We start from the raw sequence: 16,126 nt of genomic DNA on the forward strand, positions 1-16,126 counted from the left end.
AATTAAAACAACTTTGGTTTCTGCTCTAATAGGGTTTTTGTTCAGCTTCAACATGGTTAGCATGAGCACTTGTAAAGGACAAACCAGAATGCCCCAACCTACCGTGATTTCTTCCCCAACTGCTTCAAGGCTGCTCCACATCCATGTCAGAGCGGCAAGGATCCTCCCACAAACACTTCAATGTCCCAAATCCTTGCAGTGCTAGAAGCAAGTGCTGGTTCCCCCTGGGAAGCTAGGAATCCTCCTTCCCAATGGGAGAAAGCTCCTATTTCTAACCCAATGGACATATAATGACTTTAAAGTGGTAACATATTTACAGACCAAGGGTAATGGAGGGGGAACTAAGTTGGCTTTAAGCCACCTTTGTGCCATCCTGCTCCTGGGCTGCTCTGGGGAGTCCCCAGGTGTAATTTAGAAGACAAGCCCAGGGCCCTGTCTATGTTAAGGCAGCCCCAGGAGGTTGCCCTATCAGCCCACAGACCTGCCAAGGTCTCCCTAATGGTGCAGCCTGTGGACACACCCCTTATGCCAGATCTTGCCATGTGGTCCGTAGAAGACAGCTTGATGGCTGCGTCTGCACCAGGAAGTTCCCCCCCTGGTCAGGTACATGCTTCCAGGCCCCTTTACACTGCTCTGGCCCTTGCACTTGCTGAACAGGGGCCCCAAGGCAGCTACTTGAAGAGGACGTTAAAACAGAGGGAGACTCCTGGCCAGAAGGTAGGTGAGAGAGACTTATGCATCTTTGACTATTTATCACGTGGCTTTGCAACCCATCACGCAGCTATCACGTCTCCATCTGTAGCGTGTGTGTCTGTGTGCATGTGTACACACACAGTACATAGTTATCTACTCTACAGATCTAAGTTCTTGTAAGGGTGCCCATCACCACCGGTTTTGTGAAACACAGCATCCGACTTCATACACCACAGGCTAGACACCATGTTCTGTAAAATAGACCCTGCCCCTGTATAAGTGATCTGAACAGATCTCGCTATTTGCAATGATTAAAAGTGAAGCTTTCCCGGATGTTGTGTGAGGTTTTATCTCCCTAATTTCCTATGCGCCATTCATTCTGATTTTAAATCTTAGGTAGACCACAGGCAGTTAGTGAGTTAGGTTAAGTCAATGCTACAGCCGCGCAGCTACGGTGCTTCAGCTGGGCTGCTGTAGCACAGATGTTTCCTACAGTGACAGAAGGGGTTTTCCCCCTCAGTGTAAGCAGGCCAGCTCTCCGATAGGGAGTAGCTAAATCAATGGAAGAATCCTTCTCTTCACCTAGCCACATCTATACTGGGGGATAGTTCGACCTAACTATGGTGCTCAAGGTGTAAATTCTTTCCACAGCCCTGCGTGATGTAGCTAGGTTGACCCAAGTTTTATGGGTAGACCAGGCCTTAGTAAGAGCCAACCCAAGAGTGGCTGAAGCAGAGAGCTACTTGGAAAGGCATTTCTCAAAGAGCAAATACTATTATGCATGCCCATGTACCACCTAAACAGTATGTCACAGACACAGAATGCATTGGGCCACAACATTCATAGCTGGAAAGTCCGGCATCTGCTTTTTACATTGCAATATAATGGGGGTGGTTAGATCGCCGGTCACATTCAAAGTGCTCCGTGGCCCGTTTGCTGATTTGCCACTGCCATCTTTGGAGGGATTCTACAGAAATAGAAAGTTTGGTGGAGGCCACGGAACTCTTCTGTGAGTTTTTCCCATTCATCAATGGATATTTTTTCCCAGGGTGGGAAGGTGACAGTTCCAAGGAAGAGGATAGGAGTTGGGGAGAGGAGAGCAGGAGGTGTACAGTGGGGGAGAACAAACGAAGAGGGGAAGGAGAGAGACAAGGACGGGAGTCAGGCAGGGTGGAGATGGACAGGATCTGGGTGAATAGGAGCAGAAGGTCTATAAACATTAAAGCATAGGTTGCCAAAAACAGTGGTATGTGAGCTTGTTGGTAGAGGTGCGCTGTAATAGGGTTCTCTGTCTCCTTTAAGGAGTTGTGGGGCCTGTGGCTAGCCAACCCCATTCCATGACATGGCTTCTTGAAAGAAAAAGGTATTCAAGGGAGCAGCAGACTAGCAGAGGGAGGGAGCTACCTCCTTAACATGATAAAATACAGCTGTTAGATGCCTTCTAGGATGATTACAAAGGAGAGGGCTAACAGCCTGGAGAGCAGAATTGCAGGGAAGCATCAAGTGAGGAGAGAGAGACTCCCTGGGATGAGATTCAGAACCAGGAGGGAGAGCGGTGGGATGGGGAAGCCTTCCTGAATCATGGCCCACCATCGAGGAGGGCGGTTGGAGGCCCTGGGATCCAGAGGGCAAATGTGAGTCCCAGGACTAAGGGAGGCTCCATGGAATGGGGCTGGAACCTCAATACTGGTGGGGTGGGGAAGCCTGTTTGGGTCACTTCACAACCCCGGGCAGGAGAGCTGTGGAATCTCTTAACCAAGAGGAAGAAACAATGAGACCAGGACAGGAGGAGACGCAAGGGAAAGAATCCAGAACGGTCAGCGGGTGCAGCTTCCTGGCTCAGAGGGAACTGGGAACATGAAGCCTTGAAAAAAGGGTGAATTGGAGCTGAAACAGCCTGATGCCAGGTGAAGTCCCAAACTTCCAAACAAAACTCCCCCATCTCTCTCCCCCGCCCCCCCTGGTTTTTATACATACCCCATCAGAGCCCTTTCTACCCTTCCCCTCCTAAGCCCTCCCCACACTTCAGCCAGAATCCTACCCTCACCCCCACCCCCAGTCTAACCTTGTTAGACCTGAGTGGGAAAATGAGTTTTCCTGTTTTGTGAAACTTTTTATGATTTAAAAAATGATCCCACTCTGCATCAGGACAAACAACTGAGACCTTTCAAAGATAGTCATGAAAAACCAGAGAGAGAGACAGAGCCCCACCAACACGTCCTAGAATAGCCAATAGCCGGGTGGTCAGGGCACTCATCTGAATCAAACCGAGTAGGGACAATGAACCTGGTCTGCGCATCCTGCCCCCAGGCTGTTCTGAGGTGTCCCGCTCTCTCGTTTTGACCTTAAATTCTATCCTAGACCTGAGAAGCCATCCCAGTGAAAGTTCTGTCAAAACCGGTGGGTACCTGGAAAACATAAGTTTCTACAAATCAGCATTTTCCAACTGGGAACAGTTTCACTGAAAAATTCCCAGCCAGCTCTAAACCTCATGGCTTCTACCCCTCCCCACTTTGACCCCCACCCCATCCTAATTCCCTTCACATCTAATTCCCCCCAGGCAGATCTCCATCAGATACACTCCACAATTCAATTAAGTATTTACAGACTTGTAGTAAATTAAGCTATTGAGACCTAAAATAAATGTGCACAAAAAGGAGAAATTTGCACGTGGTTCTTCAAACATCAGTTTAAGAAGGCGGCACATGTACCAATGTTTGGGAAATGCTGCACTAGAGCACATTCCCCTAAAGAAAAGCAACCCATCAAACTCATTAAAATAAAAGGAACCAACAGCTCTTGCATAAACGTTAACATTGATTTTAGTGGAGTTGCAGGGATGAGTTTAGCTTGAAATCTATAAAGCACTTTCAAAGCAGGAGCACATTGCATACAAATGAGTGGTAAATAATCTGCATTGATAATAGAACTCCAAGCGGCTCATATAGACTTAGAAAAAAACCCAAAGCAAACACATACTGTACAATTAGGAACTGGTTGTTAAATATCATCTATCTATCTACATTTGTACATGCACTCATTACCATGGTGTCTCTGCAGCTATTATTTGCATGTTATGTTATTTATTGATTTATGTAACCCTTAATATACAAGCCTTGGAGTGCATTACAAATTGCCAAACCTTATCACTGAAATAAGCAATACTTGGCATTTACTCAGTGTCTTTCAAAGGGTAGAAGAATACTGTTCTTCTGATTGGATTCTAGGATACCACAGGGATTAGTGCATTTGAAACCTAAATAGATAGGGAAATTAAGGCACAGAAAGGCAAAGGGCTTTAGCCAGGATCACCCAGTGAGATAGGACCAGGGGTCCTGATGCCCAGTTCCCTGGTTTACCCATTAGACCACACAACCTCTCTAACTACTGCCACTGTACATCTTGGATAAAACATTGCAGCAGCTTTAGAAGCATATAGCAACACTACACAGCAAGTCAGGTGCAGGAAGTGAAATATGCAGCCAATTGAAGCTTCAGGGCAATTTAAGTGGGTTGAATACACTTACCAATAATAGCAAAATGAAGAAGTTGAGTTCGTATGTATAGCAAGCATAGCAAAGCAATGAGTAGGGGAGAAGGTCCTAGGAATGAGTAGGGCAGAGCAATGAGAGACTCAGGAGATTGCAAACCTACAAATTGAAGTAGAGATGGGAGGAATCTTTGAGTTGCCCCAAACTTCTGCCTTTATTAAAGTATTTGTATCTCTCAAAGACTGAGATTAGATCAAGCAAAACATCTGAAAGCAAAGCCCACTGGCCAACCCCCCCTTCAATAGTCTTAAGCCAGGAACACAGATGAGATCGAACAGGTCCTTGTGAAACACACACTGTGGCTACTTCCCATGCACCCACCTCTCTGCTGCTGCTGGGAGTTTAACAGTTCATGGCAGCCATTACCATCCCAAGTTGGTTTTATGCTGCCCTATTCTAGAACCATTTCAGTGCACGGAGCATCCCCAGTGGTCTCTTACTAACCCCGAGCCCCTGTCTTCCCAGGACATCTCAACTAAGACTTTGTGTATCTGCACAGCCCCTGTGAGCCCATGAAATCTCTGCTTCATTTCATTAGCTGCCAGCATTTGTGCACGTCACAGACGCTTGCATGGATCACTGATGGATTCCAAGTTCCAGCAGTCTTACTTATTGGTGGATGGACACACCTAGCCCACTCCAGATCTCACTGCCCGAGAGCAGCTTTGGGAGCTCTAGAGGATACCAAAAAATCTTGTTCAATATTCACTGAAAATTGAGTCACTATTAGGTATTTAACTAAGAGTAAAAAAAAAGCAGTTTGATCCCCATCCTAATATGAAACATACGTGTTCAGAGCGCTCCAAGGGGCTATAGCTATTTGTAGTGGGATGAAATGAAGAACGGCAAAACTAAGGCAGAATAACAAGATAGGCTTCCTGACCATGAAACCTGTTAGCTGGTGGAGTAATTGCCTGTGGGAGGGCTGGAGTGCTTTGGCAGATCTAGCTTCAGTGCTCCTAGCAAGTTGCTGAGAGACACAGGGCCCTCAGCCATGCAGGACCCTCACCACTAGCCTACTAATGAGCCTCCTGGCATGGCTTATTGCTGCCACCTGAGAAAAGCCCATTGATTTTAAATGTCATTAAAAACAAGATGTTAGACAACAATTTCCAAAGAGTAGCTTTTGGTAGCATGGGAGAAAATACCAGGGGGAACTTCTGAACAACTTTTCACTAATATTCTGAATATTTATTTTTAAACCTTTTCCTAGATTACTTAAATAAAGATTCCAACACTGCTTGAACCCCTTCTCTCTCACCCTGCTGCCCTCTCCCCAGAAGCTAGCTGCTTTTTCAGACGCACCCTCTGATCCAATAGCCACTTTTCTTTCTATTATTGCCAGATAAAATAAAAACAACAATAAAGAAAACTATGTTAAGGCAGCGTTAAGGTTGGGAATACATGATCGGTCATTTCAAATAAAAACCATTACAAGGATGCTGTGACTATCCCAAAAGCCAGCATTACAAGAAATCAAAAACACATTAAAGAAATACAGAACGAAGGCACCCAAAGTACCTTAAACATATAGTGTTATTACCGGGAAGAGTTATGATGAAAGCATTTGTAGGAGTCTGTGGACCACTATGCCTCAACCTTAGTTCCATTTTAACAGTTTGGTGCCTTGGAATTTCCTTAATTTTTAGAAGTGTCACACCTGAACACTAAACAAGAAACCTACAGAGAATGCCACCATACACTGGCTGTTTTGGTGTGAATTTGTCCCTTGAAATTTGCAGCTGACTTATTGGTTTAGAGTGCTGTGTTAGTAAGACTGGCACTGTCTGCAGGGAGAGCCAAACGCCAGTGTCTGTACTTTACAGGCTTTCCCAACACTGCTGCCTCAGTTCTGCCAGTAGCGCTGTTCCAATGGGCAGTACAGCTGAAGCTGCAGTGCCATGGGAATCTTTCCAAACACTGATGCCAGAGCTGGTGAGCAGCCAGTGAGCCTCTAAAGAGCAGACACAGTTGGGACTGTTAATCTACCTATGAAAACTCTTAACAAGTGTCCAGTCTCCCTTAGATCACTGAGTCATTACAACAAAATACCTGTGGAGAAAGGGTGGTGATTGGTTGAATTTCCTCTGTCACAATGGCCCCACATAAGTTACCTGAGCCTGGCTATAACCTGTTCAGTCAAAACAATTAGATACAATCATTAATTTAGCTTAGTTACAACCTACTTTCTTCAATTGCAGGCGCTGCGCAAGATTTCAACCAATTTTCATTATACTGAAGTGTCAGTTATTCCATTGGTAAGATATCTGTGGAAAGAAAAAAACTGACAGGATGCTAAGTTTCCTAAAGAACCCTCTTTTCAATTCCTAAAGTAATTAATGATGAATGGTCGGAAAAATATATTCTGCACACAAAGAGGAAGTGTGGAAAGTTTGGGGGACACTAGGCTGTATTTTTCATACAAAACAAAGACTGAATCCCTTTAATTGCAAAATGAAGCTCAGCCTTACCTGCAACCAGCACCTCCGTAATAAAGAAGGGCCTAGTCTAACACTTGTTCACACAAGTATCTCTGCAGGACCCAAAAATAGATGCGATATTACTATTAACACTGGACATGCATGTTTACAGGAAAAGCACAAACCACCAACAGAAGAATTTTCAGAGGGATATAACCCTTGTGCTTCAGGGCTTAAACCAACCTTTAATTAATGGGAATTAGGAAGAAATTTTCCCTGGGACAAGTTATCCCCTCCCTTCCAAGTGTAGGGTTTCTTGCCCACTTTTCTGAAGCAACTGGTATTGACCACTGATGGAAACAGGACTGGATGGCCCTTGGGTTTTAAGGTGTTACAGAACCTAATTTAAAGGTAAGGTCCAAACTACTAGATTGTGCCTTTCTATGCTTTAAAAAAAACCAAATAATGGCAGTGGCAGGCTTACTGCGCTCACAAGTATCCTTAGCACAATGAACCACACAGGCAGGAGGGTATTAATGTACTATGAAAACATTTCACATTTCAAGCTTCCAGAGACAAGGCAAAAAACCCCATGAATGCAACATTGGCTGTTTGTTTGTTAATAGTGCCAGCAGGCACCACCAAAAACCTTTTTCAGAACTCTTTTGCCAAAGGTAACAGAGAGCCCTCTAGAGGCAGGAAACACAAATAGACCTTTCATAAAACTAAAGGAAAGGAACGCACAGATGCCTGCATCATTTGTCTCTCCTGCATATCAGAGGCCTTGTTCCTCAGGATACGAATGGCTGCCGCCATTGACTTCTGTAAGGCCCCTGGAAACTATTGATTTATTCCATTGCCTTCAGCCTTTTGATTTTAATGATTATCGTTCTTCAGCTGCAGTTAGGAACACAGAAGTAATTAAATCAAGAAAACCAGGCATTAAGAATAAACTTCACCTAAACAGCCATGTCAATGTTGCTATAAAATGATTTATTTGGTATTTTTTCTTTTGTCCCCCCCCCCCTCCCCTCCGCAGGTAAAATTCTGGCCCTGTTGAAGTCAAAGGGAGTTTTGCCATTCATAGCCAGGATTCAGAAGCCTAAGTCATTGATGTTTGTAAAGTGCATTTTACTATGAGCCAGCATTTTTGTTGTTACTCCACTAAAAAGACTGCTAGAGAGCAAGAGGGCAGATATTAAAAATCTGACTCCATTAAGTGGGAAGTAGAAACTCAGAGCTTTTTCATATATATACATTTTTGGAAAAAGCAAGAGAGAGAAATCATATTGAATACCAGAAGGTGACAGGACTGTAGGTTACCTTATGTGACAGTTTCCTGGAGGTATTTGCTATGCGGCCCAGAGTGTGATTTGGAAAGTACATCCCTTTACATGACAGTAGAATCTATTTTAGGATCAGGAAAATAGAATCTCAAACTTCACACTCAAATATTGTAGCTAATCTGCTCCATTACAAACAGTGGAGTTAGAATAAATTTCTTTCTGGCTTATTCAGAATGAAAGACTCTCCTCAAAGGGAAAAATGGTCATGTTATACAAGCATTTATGGTACAAGTTGATGTTTTCCCAGACATATTTAGAACATTTATTAGAGCTCTTTCTCATTTGATGTTTAAATAGCTGCTGCTCCATTTTAAACATTCTGCCCATTCTAATGGATAATTAAACTCTCTCCCATTTGCTCAGCACACTGACTTATTAGAATAGCGGTTTTCAACCGGTGGTCTGACCTCCAGAGGTCCGCAGACTTTTATCTAAGACTTCCAAAGGGGTCCATGCCTCCATTTGAAATTTTGTAGTGGTCCGCAAATGAAAAAAGATTGGAAACCACAGCTGGGACAGTGCCTCCCGGCCTGGACAGACAGACTTGTGCTAGTGGAGCTTGAGCTAGTGCGCAAGAACTAGTGTGGATGGAACAACTTGAGCTGGTCAGGTGGGCTTGAAAGCATGAACTGCAGCTCAAGCTACAGCATCCACACTATTTTTAGTGCACTAACTTGAGCCCTGCTTGTTCAAGTCTGTCTACTGGGCTGGGAGGCAGGCTCTTGGCTGCAGTATAATGTCCCTAAGCGGAAAACATTAAGATTGATGAACATCTTACACATGACAAGGTGTAATATGATCCACTAGCCCATTGCCCTGGTCAACTTTTGTTTGGTTTGCTGGAGCTAGTCAGCATGGGTATCCACATCTAGCTACACCTACTTAATATATATTAGATCAAAACCCACCGTATTCTCTTGTACTTTATTTTGAACATTGCTTCTTGAGTTCCCCAGCAGTACATAGGTGTAGCTGATTAGCTCTGTCATTGCCCTGTACCACAGGTAAGAGGTCGGCTGAAGACACTTGGCCAGGAAGAGCTGTGGAAAGGGATGCTCACGGGAAAATTGGGGCCCTCTAGTAGACGACTTGAGAACAAACGCTGCTGATTTACTCTGCCTAGCTGAAAGCAATAAACTCTGGGACAGCTGAAGCCAGGTACCAGTGAGGAGGACCAATACAATGACAGGATGGAACTTCAGTACCAAGATACAATCCAGCTCTCCTTGAAGTCAGTATCTGATTGCAGTGGCAATGGACTCCCGTCCTTAGGGAAGAGATAGGTCCTTTGAACACCCATTGCCAGGGAGCAATGGGGATGCACAGGACACAGAAAGTGAATGCAAGTTTTACATGGATTCTTTACTAATAGTGACCCCTTCTACAGCTGTCAATGAACTGCCACTGCTCTAGATTATGGATTTACTTGGATCCTGTAAAAGCAGGAACAGTCAGTTCTCTAAGACCACAGGCAAAGGCTTGGTTGATCACAAATTGGAGAATCTCTGCCTTAGGAAATTAGGCAATCTAGGTCTGGGTATTCACCAGTTTCCTAAGGGTTAATGCAAATGTATCCCCATCCCTCTAGATACCACTAAGCCATCCCCCGCCAAGGTTGTCTTACTTCTAGCTCAATGATACCTCTGAAGAGCAATTACTTTACTTTTAGAATGCACCAATCTGTACAAAGTGACAGCTGTTTTCAAAGAGTTACCCATTTCCCTGGCACTGCAGAACATTAGCCCCTGGGCCAAGTCAATCCTGGGTGTAGTTTGTGTTGCTAACTCCAGGATACAGAGAAGCAAAGGAAACACATAATGAGCCAATGAATTAGAATAGAATGGCATAAACCTGAAGACAAAGTTTGACACTTTGGTTTTAGGGTAGCCTCAGTAATGAAACATTTTAAAAGCGTACCATATTAAATTATTGGATTTTTTTTCCCATTAGCCATGTTCATTGTAAGAGAGATTTTCAAAACCACTATTCTCAAGTCAAAAGGCTGCTTGTTATATTTTTTAAGGCAACTTTATGGTGGTCTTCTCAATAGTCCCTTCATTCACAGGTGGTGGAACTGAGGGAGCTATCATCCCTGCAATGGAAATACTGGGGGCAGATGCGTGTTTCACATCTGCAAGGTATTTGGGGGGCAGAAGAGTGGGATCTAGCTATATTTCCATACCTGTATGCATTGGGATAGAGGGAGGAAGGAGGATGTGGAAATGAGAGAAGGATCCAAAGGACACAAGATAAGTCTGGCTGCCAGAGAGCAGATAGGACTCCCTGACCCAGTCCAGACAAGCCTTACAGCCACCACAAGTCCCAGCAGAGATATCTGGCCCAGGGAAGAGGCAGGAACACATGTGCCAGCTAAAGGGGTGAGGGGGACAGGACAGGGTGCATCCATGCACAGGCACAAGTAACTGAGGGGAGGTTGAGGCCCACAGGGCACCAGCTGCCACTGCCATAGGAACAGCAGCAGCAACTATTGGGATGCCTTTTCCCAGCCTGGAGTCAGCTGTGCACCCCTCCACCTCATCTCAGTATTTCCTCCTCACTCCTGCTCCTATCCTATGCCCCCCATTAAAGGGAGTTTTCGTTACCCCCCCCCCCACACACACACACTTTCACCTTCAAACCCGTTGTTCAGTGCTGAAAGAGTTCTTTCCTTCTAGGTACTGCAAGGGTTCTTTCCTTCTAGAGCTCCAGCAATCTTTTCCAGTAGAAAGCCTACTGAAACATTCTGACAAGGCTAAGCTGTATTTGCCAGCCTGAAATGGAAAAACATGATCTTGGAAGTTAGTCATATGGCCCACATGTTTTTAAGCCACTTCTGTGATTAAAATGAAGAAATGAATAACAAAGTCTTTGGATCCTTGCACTTTATTAACACTTCAAAACACATCCTACGGTAAGGGAATCTCTTGCCCCTACCCCCTTTGCTACTCAATCACTGTTTTGAAACAATTTAAATTCCTTGCAATAAGCAAATAGATACTTGAGGCACTATGTGAATACAAAAGTGACAATATAAAAACAATTCAACCTCATGCAATACACTTAAATATATAAGGAAATGTAGCATCATAATACAACACACACAAGCACTGTTAGAACAATTCTCATAAGTGAATATACAATATGCATAGCATGTTTAATAACAGGTTTACAGCTCATGCACAAGTAACCAGTCAGCCTAAATAGGAAAGAAAAAGTCTTAAAATACTGGATAACTGCTTAAGCCACAGCTTACAAAACCTGCTGTATCACAGCCTCTCTGCTCAGGATTGCAACTGCACAGTAACAGTCAAAATAAATAAGTGAGGACTATGTTTAAATGACACAACAGATCCCTTATTTCTAATAATCGGCCCTTCTTGTTTTCATCCAAGGTTCATTAGCCAACACGCTGAGAGGAGGTTGCCAGAATAAAGCAAGAGTTGTGTACTCTCAAAAACTATTTTAATACTGATCATAATTATGTGCATTTTTAATCAATACAAGTAGTTACAAAAGTCTAACATTACTGCTAGATGTCTAATACTGTGATTACATTATATTATATATACCTAACACTGGAGAAATGTCTTGGATGAGAAGTTTGATCAGTCACTCAAAGTACAAAGTATAGGTATTAGATTGTCTTTCTTTTTTGTTCACTTGGGATGGGGAGCAAAGGAAGAACTGAAGAGGCAAATAATTCTCCTTTCAAACCAGTGTAAAATGGGCAGGGTGATAGCAAGGTGTGTCCCAGACAAGGATAGAAGTTAAGCAATATAAACCCCCATAGTACGGGCACAAGAAGCTCCAACTGCCTAGATTTAAGATGAAGCATCCCCTATTGGCAGGTTATGGCATAATAGGAGATTAAAGTCTTCCTCTGAAGCATCTGGTACTGGCCAATGTCAGTGACACCAAACCAGTGGGTCATCTAGTCCTGTATACTCTGTATGGTATTTCCTATGTTCCCAATGCCAGAGGCTCATTTACAGCATCAGACCACAGATCTGTATTTTTCCAGTGGAATTTAGTCAGACTGGACAAAATTATACAGGGCATCTGCACTGAGCCAACAATTCAGGTGGAGTTAATTGTCCGAGTCACACACATACTTTGATGCTGGTTCCAAAGGAAGACAATTCTTCCTTTCTAGATGAGGAGCCGCAAGGGAGAAGTGGGAGGAAAAGGAAAAATGAGGAGGGGATAAAGGCAGACTTAGATCTCTAGAACTAAAGGTAAAAATAGACGCATTGTTTATACTAGTATAACATTTCCTCCCATCACAGCGAATCTCTAGCAAAGAAGAATGACATTTTATATACTATATTGCTCAAACCCTAGAGCAAACAGCATCATTAATAAATAGCTTAGCAATAACTAGAGTCACATTAGACTGCTAGAAAAGGACAATATGCAGAGGCATCTACAGAAACGGATTGCATTGGACACCCCCCTCAGAAGCCCCTAAGATCCCTCTTGTTTTCTAGCTATGTCTCCCTTATCCTTGGGGCCCTAAAGGACACCATCCTTTTGACCAAGGAATGGATAATACTCCCTTCACAACTGGCAAAAGTCACACCTTAACTAGGTCACTGTTGAATGACACAACCCCCTTGGAGCTGAGTGCATTACCTCCCATATCTTGCTAGGCCTTGGAGATCAATCCACCAGGGGAGGAGATACTAGCATGACAATACTGTTGTCTTCAGTATGGCAATATAGAGCAGTCTCTCTAGGCTGGCCAAATGCATGAGTTATCACAAAAAAGCCATGACTAGTGATAGTAAAGTGTCATTGAGATTTGGTGCAATATGGCTCATTACTTGTGAAAGCAGAAAGCTCTGGTAAATCATGTTTTAACTAAGACAAATGCAGAAACAGATCCCCAGTCGTCAGCAAGTTAAATATTTGTCTCATTTCTTCACGCTAAAAAGTACATATCAGCAACAAGACATGAACCCCTGGGTGTAGGAAGCTTGTCAATAAAATAAAGCAGACAAAATGCATTAGCTTAAAACAGTGGTTTCCTTAACTAAGATATGTTCAGACAGTGCACTGCCAACTTTCTTCTAGCTTGGATTTTTTGTATTCCATTGTTTGTATTCCAAGAAGCTTGAAAACATTTTTTCTCTCTATTGATTTTGTCCTCCTTTGTTTGACAAATGTTGCATTTTGCAAAATTTCCTATGCTGCCAACACAGCTGTCTTTTGTTGCTGGTGCACAGGAAAGTAAACAATCTCAGCAGGAATGTGCACAGCTTGGAAAACCCACACAAAACTAGAACTGCTGAACAACTTAGGGTGCTCACATGGGTTTCTTCTTTTCAGAAGGGCTCATGAAAACAGTGACTTTAAAATGCTGCACTGAACCAAAATTCAAGCTTATGGTGTGGATGGGACTAACCTAGTCTTGTCCATGCTACAAGTTATAACCCTTTTGGTAGAAACAGGGTTCTGGTTTGTAGTATAGATGTTCCAATGGTAGCATTCTGCCAACCAAATGGATGCTTCAGAGCAGTAGTTTTCACCCTTCTCCAGACCAGGACACTGTTACAACAGAAATTTTTGGAACCACCTCCTCCACTTAATCAGAAAGAAAGCGGCGGGAGGTCACAACCACCCTTCCTGTTCACAACCCAAACTTGAAAAGATATATACATAATAGATGCATGGGGAAAACCATTAAATATTCAATACAGTTTAGATGATTTTGCATTAGTTTTCCAAACACTAATTTTTGAGTGGAGATGAAGCCTGGGAAATTTCAACCCAAAAGAAAGGAGTCCAAAGTTATGAACAACTGCAAAGAGGCTGTTATTCTGTGTTAGTATATTGCCTAGCACACTGTGACTAGGATATTGCACTAGTGCCTAAAGGCACCTGTAAGTAAGAACGGAAGTTTTAATCCAAATTTAACTAACAGCAATCTAGATATATAAAAGCCATCTGCAGTCTTCAAGTGTTAGACTAACAAGGATCAGAAAAATTCAGTTAAGGCTGACATTTCCCCCACACATCCCCAGAAGCATTTGCTTTTACTCAAATACAACACAGAACCTCAAACTGTGCACAGTGGTCCATTAATCTTTCAGCGTCTGTAGAACACCCATCCCTGTGGCATTTAAGTGCTAAGAATGGAGTAGCAACCTTGACTCCACATTTTCCTAGTTTTTGTCTGTCAAGTCAGACCTCGAATTTTCTTTTAACATAGCTTTTTTAATCTTAGGAAGCTTCAACTGAAACAACCCTTCAATATTTACCCTTCATAGACTTGTATGTGATTTAAGCAATCTTTAGTGACACCGTAGGAGCCAAGACCTATTGTCTAATACATGTTTTAAAAACATCTGTATTTCCTTCATAGTCTTTAATAGCATCTCTGTTTTGGAAAGCTCCTTTTAGGATTTGTGGGAGGTGGCTCCAAATTTCAGCTCAAAACTATTCTTTTATTAAAATATCAAGTGAAAATGCAGGTTTCCAATGGAAAGTGCAGCAGACCTATAACCAGAACCCAGAAAGCAAGTACTTCTCAACAGGGGAAGAAAGAAAGAAAAAAAACCCCACAACTTTCTTCTGGCAATTTTAGTGTCTTTTTACCATATAATGCTAATTGCACTGGGATTTTTTTTAAAGCAATATATCATCTGATCTGAATTCAGATAAAAGTGTCTATTAAATGCTATTAAAGTCATCACTGTGATTAACACTATTCAACTGCCAACTCTGCTGAAACCACTCCATGCCAATTACTCATCCTATCAGATCCAACCAGCAGTATCAATTCATTAAACACACTTCATGGCATTTACTTACAGCAGCAACAATGTGGTAGCTAATAACCTGTGTACACAGAACTGTGTATCTCAGCCTAGTTCCCTCGCATGCAATGTGTTTAGAAGAATTCCTCTTATCAGCATGAACCTCTAAGGACACAACAATACTGAGCAAGGTCACAGAAATCACCTAGGATGCTTTTACTCTGATCCCATTCCTGACCCCACACCTCACTATTATAAGACAAGGTTATCACTCTAGTTCTGCCATTTTAAAAGTGTTTTTAATTTCTGCCAGGACTTGATATTTCTCCATAAGAAACTGACATTTGTAGCTCTATTTTCCAGCCCACTTTCTTTTTAAAATAGGCACTAATAACACTTAAATGTGTTCCTGTCTTGCATGCTCTCTTTCATTCCTCTGTCACTGTTACAGGGTAGATTTTACTTAATTCCCCCTCCCCCACTGTTCTAAAAATTGCTCTGCCTCTCTCTCTCTCTCTCTCTCTCTCTCTCTAGCTCTCAAAGGTTCTACAAAAAAATACATGTCAAACAGACATTAACAGACTGTGACAGGACTCCTTTTCCCTTGAACAACTCTCCTTGTTTACAGCCATGAGTTATGAATTTCTGGTCCTTTTGTTTAGGTTAGACCCAGAACATTTGATTTATTAATTTATTTTACATTTCTTTCAAGGACTAAAGAATAAAAGTAAAAAGGATGAGAACTGAGCTGTTCAAGCACAAGGGAGACTTGTAACATATCTAAATATCATGAAAAAGCCGGTTTTCATCCAACAGAAGATGAGGCTTTTAAGTGTGTGTTGCATTGTTTTTAAAGACTACTGCATTTTAGTGCTTGGTTACTCTAAGCTACTTCTTAAAAGGGACACAATCCAACTTGAAATCTAGTCAGATGAAAAGTAGTTTCAGGCACTACATCTGCCCTGAGTCCCTCTGCCATTTTTTGTGGTGTCACATCACTTTCCTCGCCTTTACTATTGCTATGTAAAAGACCTCCAAAATCAGGGAAATCTGACTGACTACGCAGAGGAAACTAAATGCTACAGGTTGAAGTTTTTCTTCTTTGATAAAAATTCCTTAGGTTTATCAAATTTTGATCAAGGACAACTACTGATACCTCTGAAACTACTTTTGCAAGTACTCAAATATCAGAGGGGTAGCCGTGTTAGTCTGGATCTGTAAAAAGCGACAAAGAGTCCTGTGGCACCTTATTGACTAACAGCCGTATTGGAGCATAAGCTTTCGTGGGTGAATACCCACTTCATCAGATGCACGTAGTGGAAGTTTCCAGAGGCAGGTATAAATATGCAGGTAAGAAT

The sequence above is a fragment of the Mauremys mutica genome, chromosome 16 (genome assembly GCF_020497125.1).
Source record: "Mauremys mutica isolate MM-2020 ecotype Southern chromosome 16, ASM2049712v1, whole genome shotgun sequence".
In the NCBI taxonomy this organism is placed as follows: domain Eukaryota; kingdom Metazoa; phylum Chordata; order Testudines; family Geoemydidae; genus Mauremys; species Mauremys mutica.